The sequence below is a fragment of the Megascapheus bottae genome, chromosome 29 (genome assembly GCF_031878675.1).
Source record: "Megascapheus bottae isolate mThoBot1 chromosome 29, mThoBot2.hap1, whole genome shotgun sequence".
Classification (NCBI taxonomy): Eukaryota; Metazoa; Chordata; class Mammalia; order Rodentia; family Geomyidae; genus Megascapheus; species Megascapheus bottae.
The window spans coordinates 10,665,430-10,684,228 of NC_143537.1; the positions used below are offsets into that span (position 1 = coordinate 10,665,430).

The window sequence follows — 18,799 nt, forward strand, 5'->3', positions numbered from 1 at the left end:
CAGGTGCATAGGACCTTCAGATCTCAGCCTCCTTACCTAGACATACAGTGGTGAAGCAGTAAGCCCAGCTACTTAAAATATTTTTAAAAGGTTCTTTCATGTTGTAGCATGGGTCAGATTGTCATTCCTTTTTAAGATTGAATAATATTCCATTAAATGGATACACCACATTTAGTTTGTCCATCAATAGACATTTGGGTTGTCTCTACCTTTCTACTACTGTGAATAATGTGATAACGTTACATGCCTTTTATATTGAGCACACTGCTGTAACAGAGCATCGAGAGGCATCCTTTCATAATAGACCAGGTGGAACTATTAGGATTCACTGGTGTCTTTCCTTCACATGAACTTACAACATATGAGGCCCATATGATGTAACTGACTTTTCTCCTAGCTATACTGATCTTGACATTTTTTTAAATAAATAAATATCTAAGAATATGACAATTAAGGCAGTGCCTTTGCAAATTCGGCATGTTCTTCTCTAGAAACTTCTTGAAAAAAAATTTTTTTGGGGGGTCAGTCATAGGGCTTGAACTTGAACTGGGTGCTGTCCCTGAATCTTCCCCTCAAGGCTGGTGCTTGCTTACTTGAGCCATAATGCCACTTCCTCTTCTAAACCTTTCAGGGGACCTTGATACTTGATGGCTCCTGCCTGTAATCAGGAGGTTGATATCTAAAGATCTCTATTCAAAACCAGCCTAGGCAGACAAAGCTGACAGGCTCCTATCTCACATAAATTAGCAAAAAACTCAAAGTGAATATTTGGCTCAAGTAGTAGAGAATCTGCCTTTCAGGAAGAAGTCAAGCACTGGAATGAGAGCCTCAGTTCAAGCCCCAGCACTGGTGCAAGTGTGTGTGTGCATGTGCAAGTGCCTGCACACACACAAATACACAAAAATAAATATTTGTGCTTCTCTCTATCTTCTCAGAAATCAGATCAAAGGTTTCCCTCAGCAAACCTTCTCTGGTCAACTGATGTAAAATATTAACTAAATCATTAACCTTCCTTCCTCTCCCGTTCCCTGGGTTTTCTTCAGAACAAGTCTGTTGCAGCCTCCTTCTTTAGGGTGTGAGCTCCAAGCTCACACTGCTCTCCAGCATCCTTATCTCTAGCAGCACCTCCTTCCCTTCACTGAGAATCAGAAAACTGCCGCTTCTTCTAGGCAGAGGAGTTTGCAAAAATGGACCCCTCTTCTCTGGGACAAGCAGCCCAAGTGGAGGTGAGACCTGAGGACTTTAGCACATGCATTGCTCAACCACGGGAAGGTAACCTGAAGACATTCCCAGGTTAGGTACATTGCAATTACTATATTTCTTTCTCCTTTTCTTTTCTTTTCCTTTCTTTTTACTACTCCCAGGATTAAGCTCAGGGCCTGAGCACTATCCCTGGATTTTTCTCAATGCTAGAAATCTACCCCTTGAGCATCAGCACCACTTCCAACTTTTTCTAAGTACGTGGTCCCAAGGAATCTAACCCAGGTATCGTGCATGCTAGATAAGCACTCTACTACTAGGCCAAACTCATGGCCACACAACTACTGTATTTCATAATTACTCCTTCATCAAAGTTAAGCAATCATGGGCATACCAGGAAGGAAACTACTTGGAGTTTCTTGCCCATTTCCATGTCTTCTTCTAGTTACCTAGAAGAGGTGAAGGAAATTGGATTTGAGCATGGATTTTCTTTGATTTTGGGGTAGGGGGAGAGTGGGATTATATCATTCAAGAGTCCCCATTTGACCAAAGCTGCACACCAGCCCAGTCTTCCCACATTAGGGGCTTTAAACTAAGAACCCAGCTTTAATCTCAGACCTCTTTTTATCACTGTTACAATATAGGATGCACTCCATAGGGGAAGCTTCTGAGTCTTTGTCCTCCTCCCAGAGACAAGATTACTTCCAGAAGAAAAACAGATCTGAGCATTAATTGCAACTGAACCAGAACTGCTACTTTCAGACTGAGCTCTCCTGTTGGATCAGTCATAGGTCTTAAATAGATAATACATAAGAAAGGATTGCCTGGTCCTGGTGACTCATACTTGTATTTGTAGTAGGGAAACTGACTCCTGAGGACTGGTGATTCTTCTCAGGGCTTGGGGCCAGTCCTTGAGCTCAGGGCTAGCTACTGCACCACTTCCTGCTTTTTCTGAGTAGTTGATGGGAGCTGGCTTTGAAACATGATCCTCAGATATCAGCCTCCTGTGTAGCTAGGATTGCAGGCATCAGCCACCATGGACCAGCTGGATCTGATCTTTCTAATATCACCTCCCCTCATTCTCTTTCTGGTTCAGAACCAGCCCCACACCCCTTCCTCCACATTCTGACTTCATTCCAGCCCTGAGACTTTCACCATAGCTATTGCCTCTACCAGATGTTTTTCCATATTACCCTGAAGCTGGGTTCCTCATTCCACAGGTCTTGGTTTCCACACCACCTTTCCACCTTTTGTGTGTCTAAATTCTGAAGTTTCAACACATGAACTCAGGATCTGGGCACTGATATTTACCATTTTGTTTTTTTTAATCTTGAGGCTGACATTCTACCACTTGAGCCACATATCCCACTTATAACTTATTGCCAGTTAATGGCAAAGACTAAAAAAGAGCCCCCATTCTGAAGCAGCTACTGCCTTGTTGTTTATATAAACTGTGAGTGACCCTAAAGTGCACATAAATTAAAGAAACAGAATTGTGGTGGCATTAAGTCCCAGGAACTGACCTGTCTGTGTTAAAATTAACCAGAACTGGTGTAAATTCAAGGGATGGTATTTGTTTTAGCTCCCACTGTCTTGAACTGTCCCTAACCCCTACCTTATCTCACTCCAATAGCTGATTGCTGTGCTGATGTAAATCTGTGGCCTTTGCCTTTAAAAGCCCTATAGAAAAGCTGTTCCCAGCTTCTCCTAGGCTCCTGCTCTTATGGGAGTGTAGGACCAGCCTGAGCTGCAGCCCTCCTGAATAAAGCTTTGCTTTGGCATTTCAGAACATCTGGTCTCTTGGTGGTTGTATGAGACTTGGGCAGAACAATGGAGATAAGTATTTGACAGATTTTTCCCAGGTTGATTTTGAACCTTGATCCTCAGAGCTCAGCCTTCTGAGAAGTTTGGATTATAGGTGTGAGTCAGCAGCATTCGATTAACAAGGACCCTTTTAAGCACTCTCACCTATGGTGTTTATCTTGCTATGGTTGCTTTTTTCTTTGGGGGGGGGGCAGTCCTAGGGCTTGTGCTCAGGGATTGAACACTGCCCTTGGGTTTTCTAAAGGCTAGAGCTCTACAACTTGAGTCACAGCACCACTTCCAAGTTTTCCTATGTATGTATATGTTATCAAGGAATCGAACCCAAGTCTTCATGCATGCTAGGCAAGCATTCTACTACTATGCCAAACTACAAGTCTCATCTGCAATTTAAACTATAGTTTTCGTCAAGTGTTTCATCCTACACTGAACTGTTTTTCTTTGAAACGTTCTAATAAATATGTAATGTATTCAGTCTGGAGACTTCTGGTGTGCCTCACATTTCTTCGTGACATTTCTGAAATCCAGATTGCACTGGGTGTGATTGTAAAAATTTTCCTATGTCACAGGCAACATTGTTGAACACATAATATCTGGCTACTTAGAGAACAGAGGATGTGAAGCTATGGTAACCAGATAAAGAACTTCCAGCACAGGCCAGGAGTTTGGCTTACTGGTTAAGTGCTTGCTTAGCAAGCACGAAGACCCGGGTTTCATTCCTCACAACCACATACATAGAAAAAGCTAGAAGTGGTGCTGTGGCTCAAGTGGTACATCTCTAGCCTTGAGAAAGTCCAAGGACACTGTTCAGACTCTGACACGAAAGAGAAGAAACTTCCAGGACAATTCAAGGGCAACTCATGTACTGTAATAATCTGGCAGTCTTAGCAGCCAAATTATTTTTGTTTTTGTGAAAATGCTTAAGCTGCTCAACCACCTAGCAGTGCTTTCATAATTGTGGATATTGACGATAGGCATTTTGAGGTGACATCATAATGTGCTGTTTACCTTTAAGGACTCAGCCCCCCTGAAGATCTGGGCTACTCTGTATCAGCCTGAAAGAGGAGAGTAGCTACTGAGCTGCTGTTAAACTGAATCCTGGCTCATTTCACTGTTGGTCCAGGGCTCCCAAAAGTAGCAGATATATTACAGTGAAGGCCACAGAGAGATGCCAGGCTCATGTCTTGATTTTGGGAAGCCCAGGGTGGGTGACCCCCAGTCTTTGAAAGGGGGCGGCCACTAAGAGAAATTCCTCTCAGTCCAGAAGGGCAGTAGCTTTTCCCAGCCAAATAGTTCCTGTGCTCAACGATAAGCAGGAGTCTGTCTAAATATCCTTTGAGGGTGAGTGTTTTGTGTACTGAATGACAGACTCCTCACCTCCTTCATTCTGGGACTAAACTTGTGTGAGCAGACCATGGCAACAGCCCCATGTTACCACTTTGGAGAGGAGCTCCTCACCCCATTCTCTGTCTCTCTTTCCTCTCTTTCTTTTTCTTTAATCAGTTCTGGAGCTTCAACTCTGGGCTTGAGCACTGTCCCTGATCTCTTTAGCTCAAGGCTAGCATTCTACCACTTGAAGTAAAGCGCAAGTTCCAGTTTTCTGGTGGGTAATTGGATTGAGCATCTCATGAACGGACTATCATGCCTGCGCTGCCTTTGAACCACAATCCTCAGATCTCAGCCATAGAAGTAGCTAGGATTACAGGTGTCAACTACTGGCGCCTGACCGTCCCCAGTTTTTTATTGGTGTATATCAGTGTGGCACCATGAGCCTAACTCTTATGCAGCTCAGTGGAGAGGTGGAGAAGGGGCAGACTTAGGGGGGCCCTGGGGTAAAGGAGTGAGATGAGGTTAGTGGGTATGGAGCTTTGTGAGGAGGTAGCAACACCAGGGTTCTGCATCCCAAGTTATGCAACAAGTGTGGATCACGGTTCAAACATAGGCACAAAACAAGGGGAGCCATGGCTATGGGACTCTGTGTATGGGATGTGCGGTTGGGGACCCAGGCTTATGTCCTGATAGGGTGAGCACTGCTGTTGCAGCCTTTATGCACCAGCTGCTTCTGGGAAGACCAGAGTTGGTATCTATATGCATAGGGGAGCCCTGGCTATGTTGAGGGGGTGCACATGGGGAGCACTCTGGGGACCTGGCCTCCATGCTGGCTGTCTGCTGACCTCAAGGAGAAGTGGGGCATGCAAGGAATGGTTTAGTGGTCAGAGCCCACCTTGAACCACAGGTCAGTGATGCTCCAGTTCTTGCTGTTGCACTTGGCAGCAGAGCCACCACAGGGGCTGAAGACATTGAACCACAGGCCATTGAACCACAGAGGGAAGTGGAAGAGTTGTTGCAGGAATATCAGGTGGGGTTTATGCACCACCAGGTGCTGGGTGCAGATGTGAATACATGTGTGCCATGCCCTCTGGATGCAGCTGGGCCTGAATACTCAGGGAGTGGAAGTATGAGGGGAGTGGTGTCATGAATCAAGAAGTCTGAGCATCTCTGCCCTATGAGGTACCCCAAAAGAAACATGAACTGGGGCCGGGAGTTTGGCCTAGTGGTTAAAGTGCTTGCCTAGCATGCATGAAGACCCGGGTTCAATTCCTCGGTACCACATATATAGAAAAAAGCCGGAAGTGGTGCTGAGGCTCAAGTGGTAGAGCTCTAGCCTTGAGAAAGTCCAAGGACAGTGCTCAGGCCCTGAGCTCAAGCCCAGGACTGGCAAAAAAAAAAAAAAAAAAAAAAAAGAAACATGAACTGACAAGGCCTGTTAGCATAGTCACAGATCAGGGCTCACCACCCCCACTCTTTCTTTTTGAACACCCTAGAGTTCAGTCTAGAGCCTGGACTCCTGACCTTCAGCTTTTCCCCTTCTAGGCTGGCACTCCAACCACTGAAGCCACAATTCCACCTGTGGGTTTCGGCTGTCATTTGGAATCTCATGAAGGGCTATGGAAGATATTACATTAAGTGAAATAACCAGGCTGAGAAAGGCATTGACCAATCTCACACAAAAATGAAAGCTAACAACAACAAAGAAATCAATTTCTCAAAGAAGGTGAGAGTATCTGGTTGTTACCAGTGACATGGAGAGATCCGTCCATGTCTTCAGAGTGCTCTGAAGTTCCCCAAAGTGCTAAAAATAGAAATACCAGAAGATCCAACAATACCACTCAGGGGCATATATCTGCTGGAATATAAGTCAGGAAAGCAAAGTGGCATGCTGACAGCCATCTTCATTGTAGCACTCTTCCCAGTAGCCACACCGTGGAAGCAGTGTAGATGCACTACAGTTAGATGAAGAAAATGGGACTTAGACATGCCACATCCTAGGCACATTTTTATTTGATATCTCATTCATTCATTTCTCACAGAAATAGGATGTCACCACAACCAATATCCAGTTTAGAGGGATGCATTTATATGTCCCCTTGTATAGAATGGAAATCAAGGTTCAAAGGTTTTTGAAATATGCCAGTCAAATTGCCTCAGTAAACTATAATCTACACAGAGAGCTAATGACAGGAGTAATGTGAAGAATTTAAGGGAAGTGCAAATGATTGAGAGCTCTAAATTATTTCACAAAATTCCAAGCAATCCTGTTCTGTTTCCTAACAGAATGACTAGATTCTTATTACTAAAAGTCAGGAATATGTCTTGGTATCCTGACCTCTTACACAATTTTAGAAATTACATACCTAATTGATTTGGCTATCACTTCTTGTGTCAGTTACCTTCCTGGAAAAAAACACAAAACAACCATTTTGATATTAGGGGATGAGAGTACTTCTTTCTCATTGTGGTAGGAAGAAAGACTAAGTGAAGGAAAAAAAAAAAAACAACTACGCTGAATGCGTTTACAGGGGTATGGAAATTAGATTCCCCATCATGAAGTGGGTAATTGAAAGAATGAAGTAGGGTCAAAGGGAAAACACTGGGCAAATGAACAGGAGAAGAGGTGGGGGCGGGGGAGGGTATGTATCAGGAATCCAATATATATTTTACAAATTGAAGAGGGAGGGGAAAGTTTTTAAATTGTGACATTAATAGAGAAAATTAAAAGAAAAGGAAAGCTCAAGGACAATGCCCAGGCCAAGAGTTATGTCCCAGAACTGGCAAAAAAAAAAAATGCAGAACTGTTTATATATACTTATGTAACTGTGGCCCTTTTACATATCACCTTTACATTCAAAATTTTCTCCAATGGGAGCAAGGAGGGTAAACAGACAGGGTAAAGTAAGGTAAAAATATTGCATAGTTTCATGCTTCTACGTGTGTGTGTGTGTGTGTGTGTGTGTAAAACGATGGAATTTGATAACATTGGTTGTCTTTTTCTTTTTTGGGGGGGAGGGGGTGGATCATGGGGCTTGAACTCTGGGCCTGGGTGTTGTCCCTGCGCTCTGTAGCTCAAGGCTATCACACTATCCTTGAGCCAAGCTCCACTTCCCATTTTCTAGAGGTTAACTGGAGATAAGAATCTCAGGTCCTATTGTGCCCAGGCAGGCACTGATCCTTGATCCTCAGATCTCAGCCTTTTGAGTAGCTAGGATTACAGGCTCCCTATCACCCTGGCAAAAAATACTTTTTATTGTTGGAGGGACTTGAACTCTGGGCCTGGGTGTTTTCCTTGAGCTCTTCAGCTCAAGGCTAGCACTCTACCACTTGAGCCACAGTGAGACTTCTAAAATTGGTTTTCCTTTCCTTTTCTTTTTTTTCTTTCTTTGTTGCTGTTGTTTGCCAGTCTGGGGATTTGAACTCAGGGTAGGCACTGTCACTGAGCTTTTTTGTCAAAGCTACAACTGTTCAACTTGAGTGAGCCACAGTGCCACTTTGGATTTTTGTTTTCAATTCCTTGATGCCACATACACAGAAAAAAGCTGGAAGTGCTGCTGTGGTTCAAGTGGTAGAGCTCTAGCCTTGAGAAAGCCCAAGGATACTGCTAAAGTCCTGAGTTCAAGGCCCAGGACTAGGGGAAAAAAGTGGGGAAGGGATGAGGAAGGTAAGAGTGAGGAATAATTCATATGCATATATAGGAATATTTGAGTGAACCTTCTTCGTTCAACCAATACGTGCTAATTCAACATAAAGGGAGGGGTTAGGAGATTGGCTTCATGGTAGAGTGCTTGGCTAGTGTGCACAAAGACCTGAGTTTGATTCCTAGGTACCACATACACGGAAAAAAGCCAGCAGGGCTGGGAGTTTGGCCTAATGGTTAAAGGGCTTGCCTAGCATGCACAAAGACCCGGGTTCGATTCCTTGGTACCACAAAAAAGCCGGAAATGGTGCTGAGGCTCAAGTGCTAGAGCTCTAGCCTTGAGAAAGTCCAAGGACAGTGCTCAGGCCCTGAGCTCAAGCCCAGGACTGCCAAAAAAAAAAAAAAAGAAAAAGAAAGCCACAGTGGTGCTGTGGCTCAAGCGGTAGAGCTGTAGCCTTCAGAAAAACCCAAGGACAGTGCACAGGCCCAAGGCTGGCAAAATAAAAAAATTAATAAATAAAACTAAATAAATAAAAGGGGGAATAACATAGTCAAAAATTGTAGACTGAAAAAAAATGTTGAACCAGACAGGTGTTGCTGGCCTGTAATAGTAACTTCTCAATATGCTACTACCTGAAAGTCACCATTCCAAGCCAGCCACAGTGATAATAAATTTTCTATCGGCATGGCTATTCAATGAGGAAGAAAATAAATGAAGCATCTATCTCAACAAATAGCACTTATTATTACTAATCAATTTTTATTACTTCTCATTGCTATTATTTGGGCTGGCCTTGATCTGAGAAGCCGTATAAGACTCAGGATAGAGGAGAAAGTCCCACCACAGCCTCCTCTCTGCTGCATGTCATTGGCCTCTCTTTGAAGCCTCTAGCGGCCCAAGGCCATGACAAATGTCCCAGCCCGATATATAGGTAATGACTTGCTTACAGATATGAGGTTAACCATCAGTGCTCTGGCTGTGTTTTTGAAAGTAGCTATATGCTGCTGTGGCCCATGAGGAGATAGCAGCCTGCTCCAGAGACCTTCTCCCAGGCCTTAGGGAGAAAGAGAGGGAGCAGGAAGAAAGGAAGGGGACAGGGAGTAGGAGAGAGGTTTAGACTAGGAGAAGAGGAGGAGGACAGCTGTTTAGTCTACCAATCACACAGTCTGTGCTTGCCCATGGCTCTGGCTAGGCAGGAGGAGTCTTCCCTGCAGCCATTGAGGGGGCTCAGAACTGGCACCAAACAGCACAGAAATACCCACTGGCTAGTAAGCAAGACAGCACATACTGCATTCACTCCTGCAGTAGACTCTCCCTGCTCATGTAGGTGGAAAGAAAATGTGTGTGTGCCAGTGCTGGAGCTTGAACTCCAGGTCTGTGTGCTGTCCCTTAGCCTTTTCTTTCTAGGTTAGTGCTCTGCCACCTGAGCCACAGCTCCACTTCCAAGGAAAAGTTAAATGAAAAGAAACAAAATTAAACGAGAGCCCCTTCTTGACACTTCACCACGTGTGGCTGACCCACAAGACCAACCCTCCCTGGGAGAGGAGGGCCCCTTCATCTTTGTCTGAGTTTCTATGAAACAGATGTCCTGCCTTGGCCACTCAGACTTAGGCACATGGGGCAGGGGCTGCATCCTCATCTCCAGGCATGCATGCCCAGGTAGGCCAGGGTTCCCAGTCTAACCCGCTCCATCAGAGAGAGTGAATAATGACATTTTATTTAGCTCTGTGCAGTAAAGCCACCCATATGTGTTGTAATTAAAGCACAGGGCCACAAATCCCCATATCTTTCAAGTACCTATTAGTGAGCTGACAGCATCTAACAACTGGAAGTGGAGATATTGCTCAAAGTGGTAGAGTGCTAGCCTTGAGCAAAAACACTTGTTCCCAGGATACATTACCTTGGAGAAATCAGCTTCAAGGGGAGAGATTTTATTTGGTTCATGATTCAGAATTTTCCATCTGTGGTTCCTTGCACACCTGTGCATGCATGAAGTTGGTGGAGGAAAGCTGCTCACCTTAAGCTAAGGAAGCAGACACAGACAGAAAGGAGCTGGCTGGAGTCAAAATAGCCCCTTCCAGGAACACCTTCATTGATAAACTTCCTCCCAGTAGGCCTTTCTTCCTTAAATTTACACACACCACTACTACCACTGCCAAAAAGCCACAGAAAGAGCCCCAGTGGCTCACCTACTCTTCTTGTAGGGCCTATCTGTGAATGAGATACATTGGAGAGCAGACTTTCAACAGATGAGCTTTGAGAGGACCAGCCGAAGTACAAAAGTCCTAAATGTTCAGTGAAAAGCTCTGCTGACTGACTAAGCTTGATGACCCAAGATCAAGTCCTGGTTCTCAGGAAGGGGTAGGGGAGAGGGGAAGATAATGAATACAAAAAGATAAAAACATTTTATAAATTTTCAAAAATTGTATCTTTGGTCTCAATGGCCCACACCTGTAATTCTAGCTACTCAGGAGGCTGAGATCTGAGGACTGTGGTTCAAAGCCATCTCAGGCACGAAAAGTATATGAGATACTTATCTCAAATTAACCACTAGAAAACTGGAAGTGGTGTTGTGTCTCAAACAGTAGGGTGATAGCCTTGAGCTGAATGAAGAGCTCAGAGACAGCACTCAGACCCAGAGTTCAAGCCCCACAACTGAAAAAAATAAAAAGGTCAGGGATTTTTGCCCAGTGGTAGAGTGGTTGTCTAGGATGAATGATGGCCCAGGTTCAATTCCTCGGTACCACATACATAGTAAAACCCAGAAGTGATGTTGTTGCTCAAGTGGTAGTGCTCTAGTTGCCTTGATTAAGCCCAAGGACCGTGCTCACGCCCTAGTTCAAGCCAGGACTGGCAAAAAAAAGTCAAGACCTAAGGAACAAAAGGCGCGTGGTGTCCTTAATATGTGGCTATTGAATCCAAAGAGTATAAGAGCCAGGACTCAATATTTGCATACCCAATGCTATGGACATGGTAATGGGAATTAATCATAACTATATAGACATAAAAACCTATAACTGTATAGACTTAATATTTTATTTCATACACTAATGTGTTTCTATGACATACAAACCCTTAGCCTAACTTGGATTAACTTCTAAAAACTAAGTCCCAGTGATTGTATATAGAGATTCCCTTCCTGAACACTTGTTTATTAAACTTGTCATTTCAAATATGATGCAAAAGTCAATGTTAATAAATTCTTTTTTCTTCTTCTTTTTTTTTTTTTTTTGCCAGTCCTGGACTTGAGCTCAGGGCCTGAGCACTGTCCTTGGGCTTTCCTCAAGGCTAGTGTTCTACCCTGAGCCACTGCACCACTTCTGGCTTTTTCTATGTATGTGGTACCAAGGAATCGAACCTGGGTCTTCGTGCATGCTAGGTAGGTACTCTACCACTAGGACAAACTCCCGGCCCCAATAAATACTTTAATAAACAAAAAGAAATAGAAGGGGGGAAGGAAGGCCCTAAGTTCAAGCCCTAGATCAAAGAAAAGAGAGAGAGAGAGAGACAGAGAGAGAGAGAAAGAAAACCCATAAGTGACTCAAAGTGTGGACCCGGGAACAAAAACTCAGGGACAATTTCCAATTCCTGAATTCAATCATAGGAGCAGCTGCAAAAAAAAAAAAGAAAAGAAAAGACTAAAGTTGAGTCGTGGGTCAAGACATACTGTCTGCTAGCCTGAATAACAAATTCTCAAGGACAATGCCAAGGCTCTGAGTTCAAGCCCTAGCACCACTACCTAATACATACAAAAATTTTAGGGGAGTCTCTATGTATTGTGCCTCCTATCCTTGCGGGTGTGGGAAGGGAGGACTTGGGGGACAGTGGGGGATAATTGGGCTACAGTGGGAGAATCTTGGCCCAGTTTCACGCCAAAGACACATGGCCAATCCTTGAGTTTAATCCCCAAAGATAGTATAAAAAAAATCAATAAAACCAGATATGAGCAGTGCACAAAGCCATAGAGGCTACAGCCTTACACACAGTGCATGCACATGCATACATAAATACAAACACACACACGTCTACATACAGAGCAGAAAAATACAAGGAATATTAAAATGTATAAGAGGGAAGAGCAACTCTTAGCAGAGATTCACAATAGAACAAAACCTAGATACATAAGGCCATATAGAATGACTCTAAATGAAAGGACCTCCAGGATATAGAAACAAAAGCCATATAATGAGTGATTGTTGTCATTAATGTACTATGTTTTGTCACGTCTTCTGCTGTCACTTGGTTATCTCATATAGTTATAGTATTTCACCTGGTTATCTGTTATATTTTATATAGGCATATTTGGATATTTGAAGATGGACAGGAGGAAAACTAGATGAGGGGTGGGGGTGAGGGGAGGGAAATGGGGACACAGACATAAGAAAGGGTATCGATGTATGTGAAGTAATGCACCTTCTATCTGGTGACTATAATGTAACCATTCTATTAATTACAATACAAATACATGAAAAAAATTGCATCTTTAAAAACAAAAGCTTATCTGTTTTTATTTTCTATATACGGGATCATTCATGGGATCATGCTTTTCTTTGTCTCCTGCATTCTGGACCAAGTAAATACCAGAAGGGTATTAATCATTAATGTGCCACTGAGTTAATTATGATGGAGTATTTCTCCTTATGAAATATGTCCCCATTTTGACCTTACCGATATTGCTTACTATTCTAAGGAATATATTGATGAATTATTCTATCAAATGAGATATTTAGAGTTTCTAATGGAAGAGGAATCATAAAGGAGATTCTAAGATGAATTTAGAACTGTTTGGAACATTCTCCACATGAGGCTAACGTGTACAGAATTGGAATCGCATAAAGAGGTAAAACACCAGCCTGGTCACATCTTGTTGCTCAGCCAGGTACTCTGTCTCACCAATGTTCACAACTATACCTCCTAATAGCAATTTATGTTTGAGATAGTGAGATATTCTCACCAGGAAAATGTTAGAGCTTATATTATTATCCAGAATACACTTGGGCTCTACTTAGGGTGCTAGTAAAAACACAATGGAGGATTATAGCTAATTGGCTTTCTACTTTTATGATAGGCACTACATTGTTTTTCAAAGTCAAGATATTCTTTGAGGGCTGGGAGTTTGGCCTAGTGGTTAAAATGCTTGCCTAGCATGCACAAAGACCCGGGATCGATTCCTTGGTACCACATACATACAAAAAAGCCGGAAGTGGTGCTGAGGCTCAAGTGCTAGAGCTCTAGCCTTGAGAAAGTCCAAGGACAGTTGTCAGGCCCTGAGCCAAAGCCCAGGACTGGCAAAAAAAAAAAAAAAAACATATTCTTTGAAACTACAAGAAGCAAACATATGCATGCTTGCACATGCATGTCTATGCTTGAATGCTGAAAAGACTAAAGTAATGCAGGGGCTGCAGACTGGTAGGACCTAGCAACTTCCATGTTAGGGAAGCTAAGGAAACTGAATTAAGACTCAATGTGGCAGGGGAGCCATTTTTTCCCAGTTATGGGCCTGGCCTGTCCTCTTGATGAGCTTAGCATTGAAACACATCCATCTTCTCACACAGACTGCCTGCTCTGTCTGTGCAAACAGTGCAAGGTATCTGGGTGTGCATGTGCCCTCAGCTTTCCAAACAGTACCTGGCAAAGCAAAGAACCCCTAATCCTGCATGACCAGGGGCAGATAACCTATAGGACAAGTAGCTAGAGATGTCAGGCTAGGTTGGGAATCACCTATGGATTCAGCAAGCACTTTTCTACCTCATAGGTCACCTTGACAGCACAGGCAGGATCCTGAGCACAGTGTGAGGGCAGAGGAGACCTGTTTGTACTGAGGACAGTGTGGATGGTTGCTGGAGGCATGGGACATGTTAGGAGGAGGGTAAGGAAATACAAGCATGTCTGGGAAGCAGGAGTGAGATTTGAGGATATGAAGGGGTAAGGGTGTAAGGACAGGGTGGGAAGGGTCTGGTTTTATATTTGCCTAGGCTTCTAGGCCTGAAAACTGAGACACAAAAGTGAACAGTGCTCACTCACCATTTGGGACCATCAAATTTTAGAAGGTAGTTATAGTTAATGGAGAGATAAATGGTTCCAGACAATTACATGGACAGGGAGGGGGATAAGTTTCTGAATACCAGAATAGTGGGCAAGGTGCCTAAATGGGATCTGATATAGTTCCCCTTTCATGTACATGGTTGTATTTTCCTATCTACTGAGCAGATGTCAGGGAATGCTGGAGAGCCCCCCCAAAATATATGACAAAGCATCCAGTTCCAGGACAGCCATAGTGACACAGAGAGCAGGAATCCACCTCACTCTCATGAACCAGGGTGAAGTTCTACATTGCCACAGAACCGTTAAATACCCTTAGAGCACTGCTAATGTTCATTTCTTTTGGAGACAGTGACACACCCCTTATATTTGCTGTCTTTCAGCCTTTTTTTTTTTTTTTTTTCCAGTCATGGGGCTTGGACTCAGGATCTAAGCACTGTCCTTGGACTTTTCTCAAGGCTCCACCCTTGATCCACAGCATCACTTCCACCTGTTTTTGTTCTATGTCTATGGTGTTGAGGAATCAAACACAAGTCTTTGTGCATGCTAGGCAAGCACTCTACCACTAGGCCAAACTCCGGCCCAACATTTTGCTTTCTAATTTTATTCTTTTTTTTTTTTTCTTTTTTTGGTGGGTCATAGGGCTTTAAGTATGGGCCAGACACTGTTCCTGAGCTCTTTAGCTCAAGGCTACCACCCTGCCCCTAGGTTTGGGTGTTGTCCCTGTGCTCTTCAGCTCAAGGTTACTGCCCTACTCTTGAGCCTAGTTGCACTTCCCATTTTCTACAGGTTACTTGCAGATAAAATTCTCAGGCATTTTTGTACCCAGGCTGGCTTTGAACCTTCATCCTCAGATCTCAGCCTCCTGAATAGCTAGTATTACAGGCATGAGCCACCATGCCTGGTTTTTAAGTTGTCAGCCTCAGAACAAAATGCTGCATTTGTTTCCCTAGTAAATGGGATTACAGGCCTGAAAACATACCTTGTTCATTAGACAGGATTTTCTTGGGAAAAGATGATCAAATCCACTGAGTTGAAGATACATATCTATACATACTTACACATCTCAAAGGGATAAAGTCTAATAAGTTATTTTCCACTGAGGTTATACTGCCTGAGCAATCTGTATTGTTCTTTACATTATAATTTATTGTTATTCTAAAAGTGATTTGCAGGGGGGCATTGGGGGAGGGTAATGGGTACCAAGACATGTGAAAGGGTATCAATGTATGTGGATTAATGCACCTTCTATCTGGCAAATATCATGTAACCCTTTTATTAATTACAATAAAAAATATTAAAAAAAAAAGTGATTTGCAGGGCCTGGAATGTAGCCTAGAGGTAGAATGCTCATGCACAAAGCCCCAGGTTCAAGTTTTCAGTACCACATACACAGAAAAGGCAGGAAGTGGTGCTGTGGTTCAAGTGGCAGAGTGCTAGCCTTCAGCCATCTCCCCAATTTAATACATTTTAAGGGGCAGTTTAATTAATACTAATCACATCACCTACATTTTACCACCAGATGTCCATGGCAGTACGCAAGGAAAAAGGACGAAGATGGTCCACTCACTCCATCTGACCAGGTACAGATGAACAGGCTTTCTGCTAGCTTACTTTTTTCACCATGCGTGGACCCTCCCTAAGGCCTGTCCCACCATGGAAACCCAGAGCTGCAGCTTTGCCAGTTCCCTTCTCATCCCCAAAGATGGTCACACAGGAATACATCTTCCAGGTCCCCTCTCTTGGCATTTGATTACCTAAAGAGTTTTAAAAGACAGGCTAAGTTTCTGACATTGAAAAACATATTCACAATTAAATTTTGATACTTATCTCCAAGCTTAACTCAAGGAAATAAATTCCAAATTCCCTAGTGTCTCTGGCCTAAACAACAAACAATGCTTACAATGTAAACAGCTCTCTGCATTACAATACCAGATTTTGTTTTTAAATGCAGATTTCAAAATCATTAGAAAAATCCAATTAACCGGTTCCTCTTTAAAATAATGTAATACTCCTTTGAGACATTGGAAACATTTAAACCTAATAATTTTTTTGAAGTTTAGACTTAGATTTACACAATTTCCTTCCTGTTTCAAGGAGGAGCTCATCCAGCATGTTGACAATTTAACCTTGAACATGTTCCCTCACACCCATTAATACACACATTCATACTCAAAGATCTTAAAGCGCGCAAAATTAATATCAGCTGTACCTTCTCCAGAAGTTTGTGTCAAGAGAGCTTTGCCAATTTTATTCCTGCAAGTCAGAACCGGGTTCAAAACAAAAGTTTTACAAGGCAACTTAAGTACATAAGGAATCTGGTCAGGGGGTCCTGTGCCCAAGCGAAAAACAATTTCCTGAACTCTCCAGATGGATGTCAAATGAAAGTGCCACCAGTGGGCCATCCCACATTGAAGGGGTCCCCTAGGAGGAACAGAATGTGACCCACTTTTTCTTTTGAACTATTACACTGTTGTTACTGACAGTCTCCTGCACATCCTGCCAATGTGCAAGGGTCAGATCTAAGGGAGAAGAGGTGCTGCTTCCCATGTTCAAAGAATAAAATAAGACAGCCGGCAAACAGACAATAGATTACAAGCAACGAATGTAAACAAACAGCTGAATTTTCCTGGGACCCATTACCAGTTGACACCTCCTCACAACTTTCAGAGGGAAGCTGCCCAAACACAGTCCACCTCTTGAAAGGAGGAATCAGAGAGACTCCTTCTTCCCCTCCCTGGGGAATGTTGTCAAACCGGATGGACACCTCTTCAGTGTCCCCACAGGGCTGAGGGTCCAGAGGGCCCTTGCCCAGAATAGGGATCAGGACATCTCCCTTTCCCTCCAGGATCACTGTCTGGACAAGTCCGTCCCAGTAACAGCCGGCCAGAGACAGACGCGACTGCTGGCCACAAGATAAAAGTAAAGGGGGGGAGGGAAACGGGTACCAAGACATGTGAAAGGGTATCAATGTATGAGAATTAATGCACCTTCTATCTGGCAAATATCATGTAACCCTTTTACTAATTACAATAAAAAAATAAAATAAAATACTGTGTAACAAAAAAAAAAAAGATAAAAGTAAAAACCTTAACAACACAGACATGGACAAACAGTGAGTCCTCTTAGCTCTTCCCAATCACAGAGCAATAAACCTTCCAGCCTCCAGAGTGTCTTGGCGGCGTTCCTGGGGGATCCCAGACGGATGAGCCCCAAATGTAATGCCTAGGTCGCCAGGCCAGCACCAAGACCACCACCAAGGGTCAGAAACTCCGAAATGCAAAAGCAAGGCTTTATTCAAGGGGGCTGCAGCTGGGGCTTTGTCCTGCACCCCAACACAGTGGAGCTTAGGTGGGAGCAGAGATGAACTTTTACAGGGCTTTTAAAGGCAAAGACAACAGATTCCCAGCAACACAACGACCAGATGTTTGAGTGAGATAAAGTAGGGGTCAGGGACTATACAGGCTGAAAGCCTTTTGAGTTCTATTCAGCTGTCTGAGGGTAGTTTTATGGCTTGGAAAACAAATGATATCCTTGGATTTTAGGTCAATTTTAATTTTAACGCACAGATCAGTTCCTGGAACTTCTGGACACCACAATCCTATTTCTTTAATTTATGGGAGCTTTTGGATATAAACAAGATCATTACTGCCTAAAAATGGGGAGCAGCTTTTTATGTTTTTCATCTCTTTAAGGAAAAGGGCGGGAGGGGTGGGGGAAGGGCTAACTCTCTAAGAGCTGCCATGGAGGACTCAGGAAGAGGAGGAAGAGGGAGCTGAAGGTTTGAAGCAAACCGGGTGGGAGGCAGTGGGATAGTGGGGGCTTCTGGCCCCATCGCACCTGTCTGGCTGTGGGAACCAGCGCCGCTCCCGTCCTCTCCAGGTGCCCTCGGGATGCTGCTTCCTGTATGCAGTGCAAAGCCACAGGTTGGGCGGGGTGGGCAGGCCGACCAGGGCTGCTAGTCAAAAGTCACCCCCTGCAGAAGCTGCTTCTCTTTCCACCGCTGCAGAGACTTCGAGCCCCTCGAGCCCTGCTCAAGGATCCAAGTCCGCTCCGTGCCGGCGTCTGCAGAGTCCACGGCTGGAGCAGTGATAGCACCAGCTCCTAGAGCACCAGCGGTGGTGGTGGCAGCACTTGCCAGGTGCAAACTTTCCTTGCTCTTCTGCTGCTTGATGGCCGGAAGCCGGACTCCACCACTAAGTCATGGCTGCGGGGGGCAATCACCCCACCAACGCCAGTGCTGGGCTCGGGGAGACACCGAGCCCACAGGCTCTCTTTTATGTTGTGAGCAGACTTCTGCATCCATCCTCATCTGCCTTCCTGTGGAGCCCGCTCGTCACCGGGAGCGATCTGGTGGGTCTCACATCAGACCTCCCCCCTCCCGCGCCTCAATGGTACGTCCCGCTCCCCCCCCCGGCCCCAAAGGGTGGAGAGAAAGCTCCAGTGTCGGTTTGCTGGGCGCTGACTGGTGCATGCTGGGAGCTGCTGTGCAGGGCTCCCTTTGGCGCTCTTCCTGTGGACTCTGGGGTCCAATCCCTTCCTCATGTGCTGCTGCTGAAAGTCAACCTCCTCTGCCTTTGTAGACAGTTGTGGATTCCTGCTGATGCCCAGCAGGGGTCCGGGGCTCCACTCTTGCTTTTGCCTGGGCTGAGGAAACCGGGTATGGGCTCTGGACAAGCACTAGCACTGAGCCACACTCCCAGCACCTAGCCTGGTCTTTCTCACCAGCAGCAGCCACCTTCTTCATTCTCCATTTGAAGTTG

General features: G+C 44.3%; 1 long non-coding RNA gene across 1 annotated transcript; it reads left to right on the forward strand.

The window, feature by feature from the left end:
* The first annotated feature begins 1,068 nt into the window (after positions 1–1,068).
* LOC150044725 (uncharacterized) lies at positions 1,069–17,031 on the forward strand. Its single transcript, XR_016533072.1, has 4 exons — positions 1,069–1,226; positions 5,896–6,076; positions 15,559–15,619; positions 16,885–17,031. It is a non-coding gene; the product is annotated as an uncharacterized LOC150044725 (long non-coding RNA).
* Positions 17,032–18,799: the final 1,768 nt, after the last annotated feature.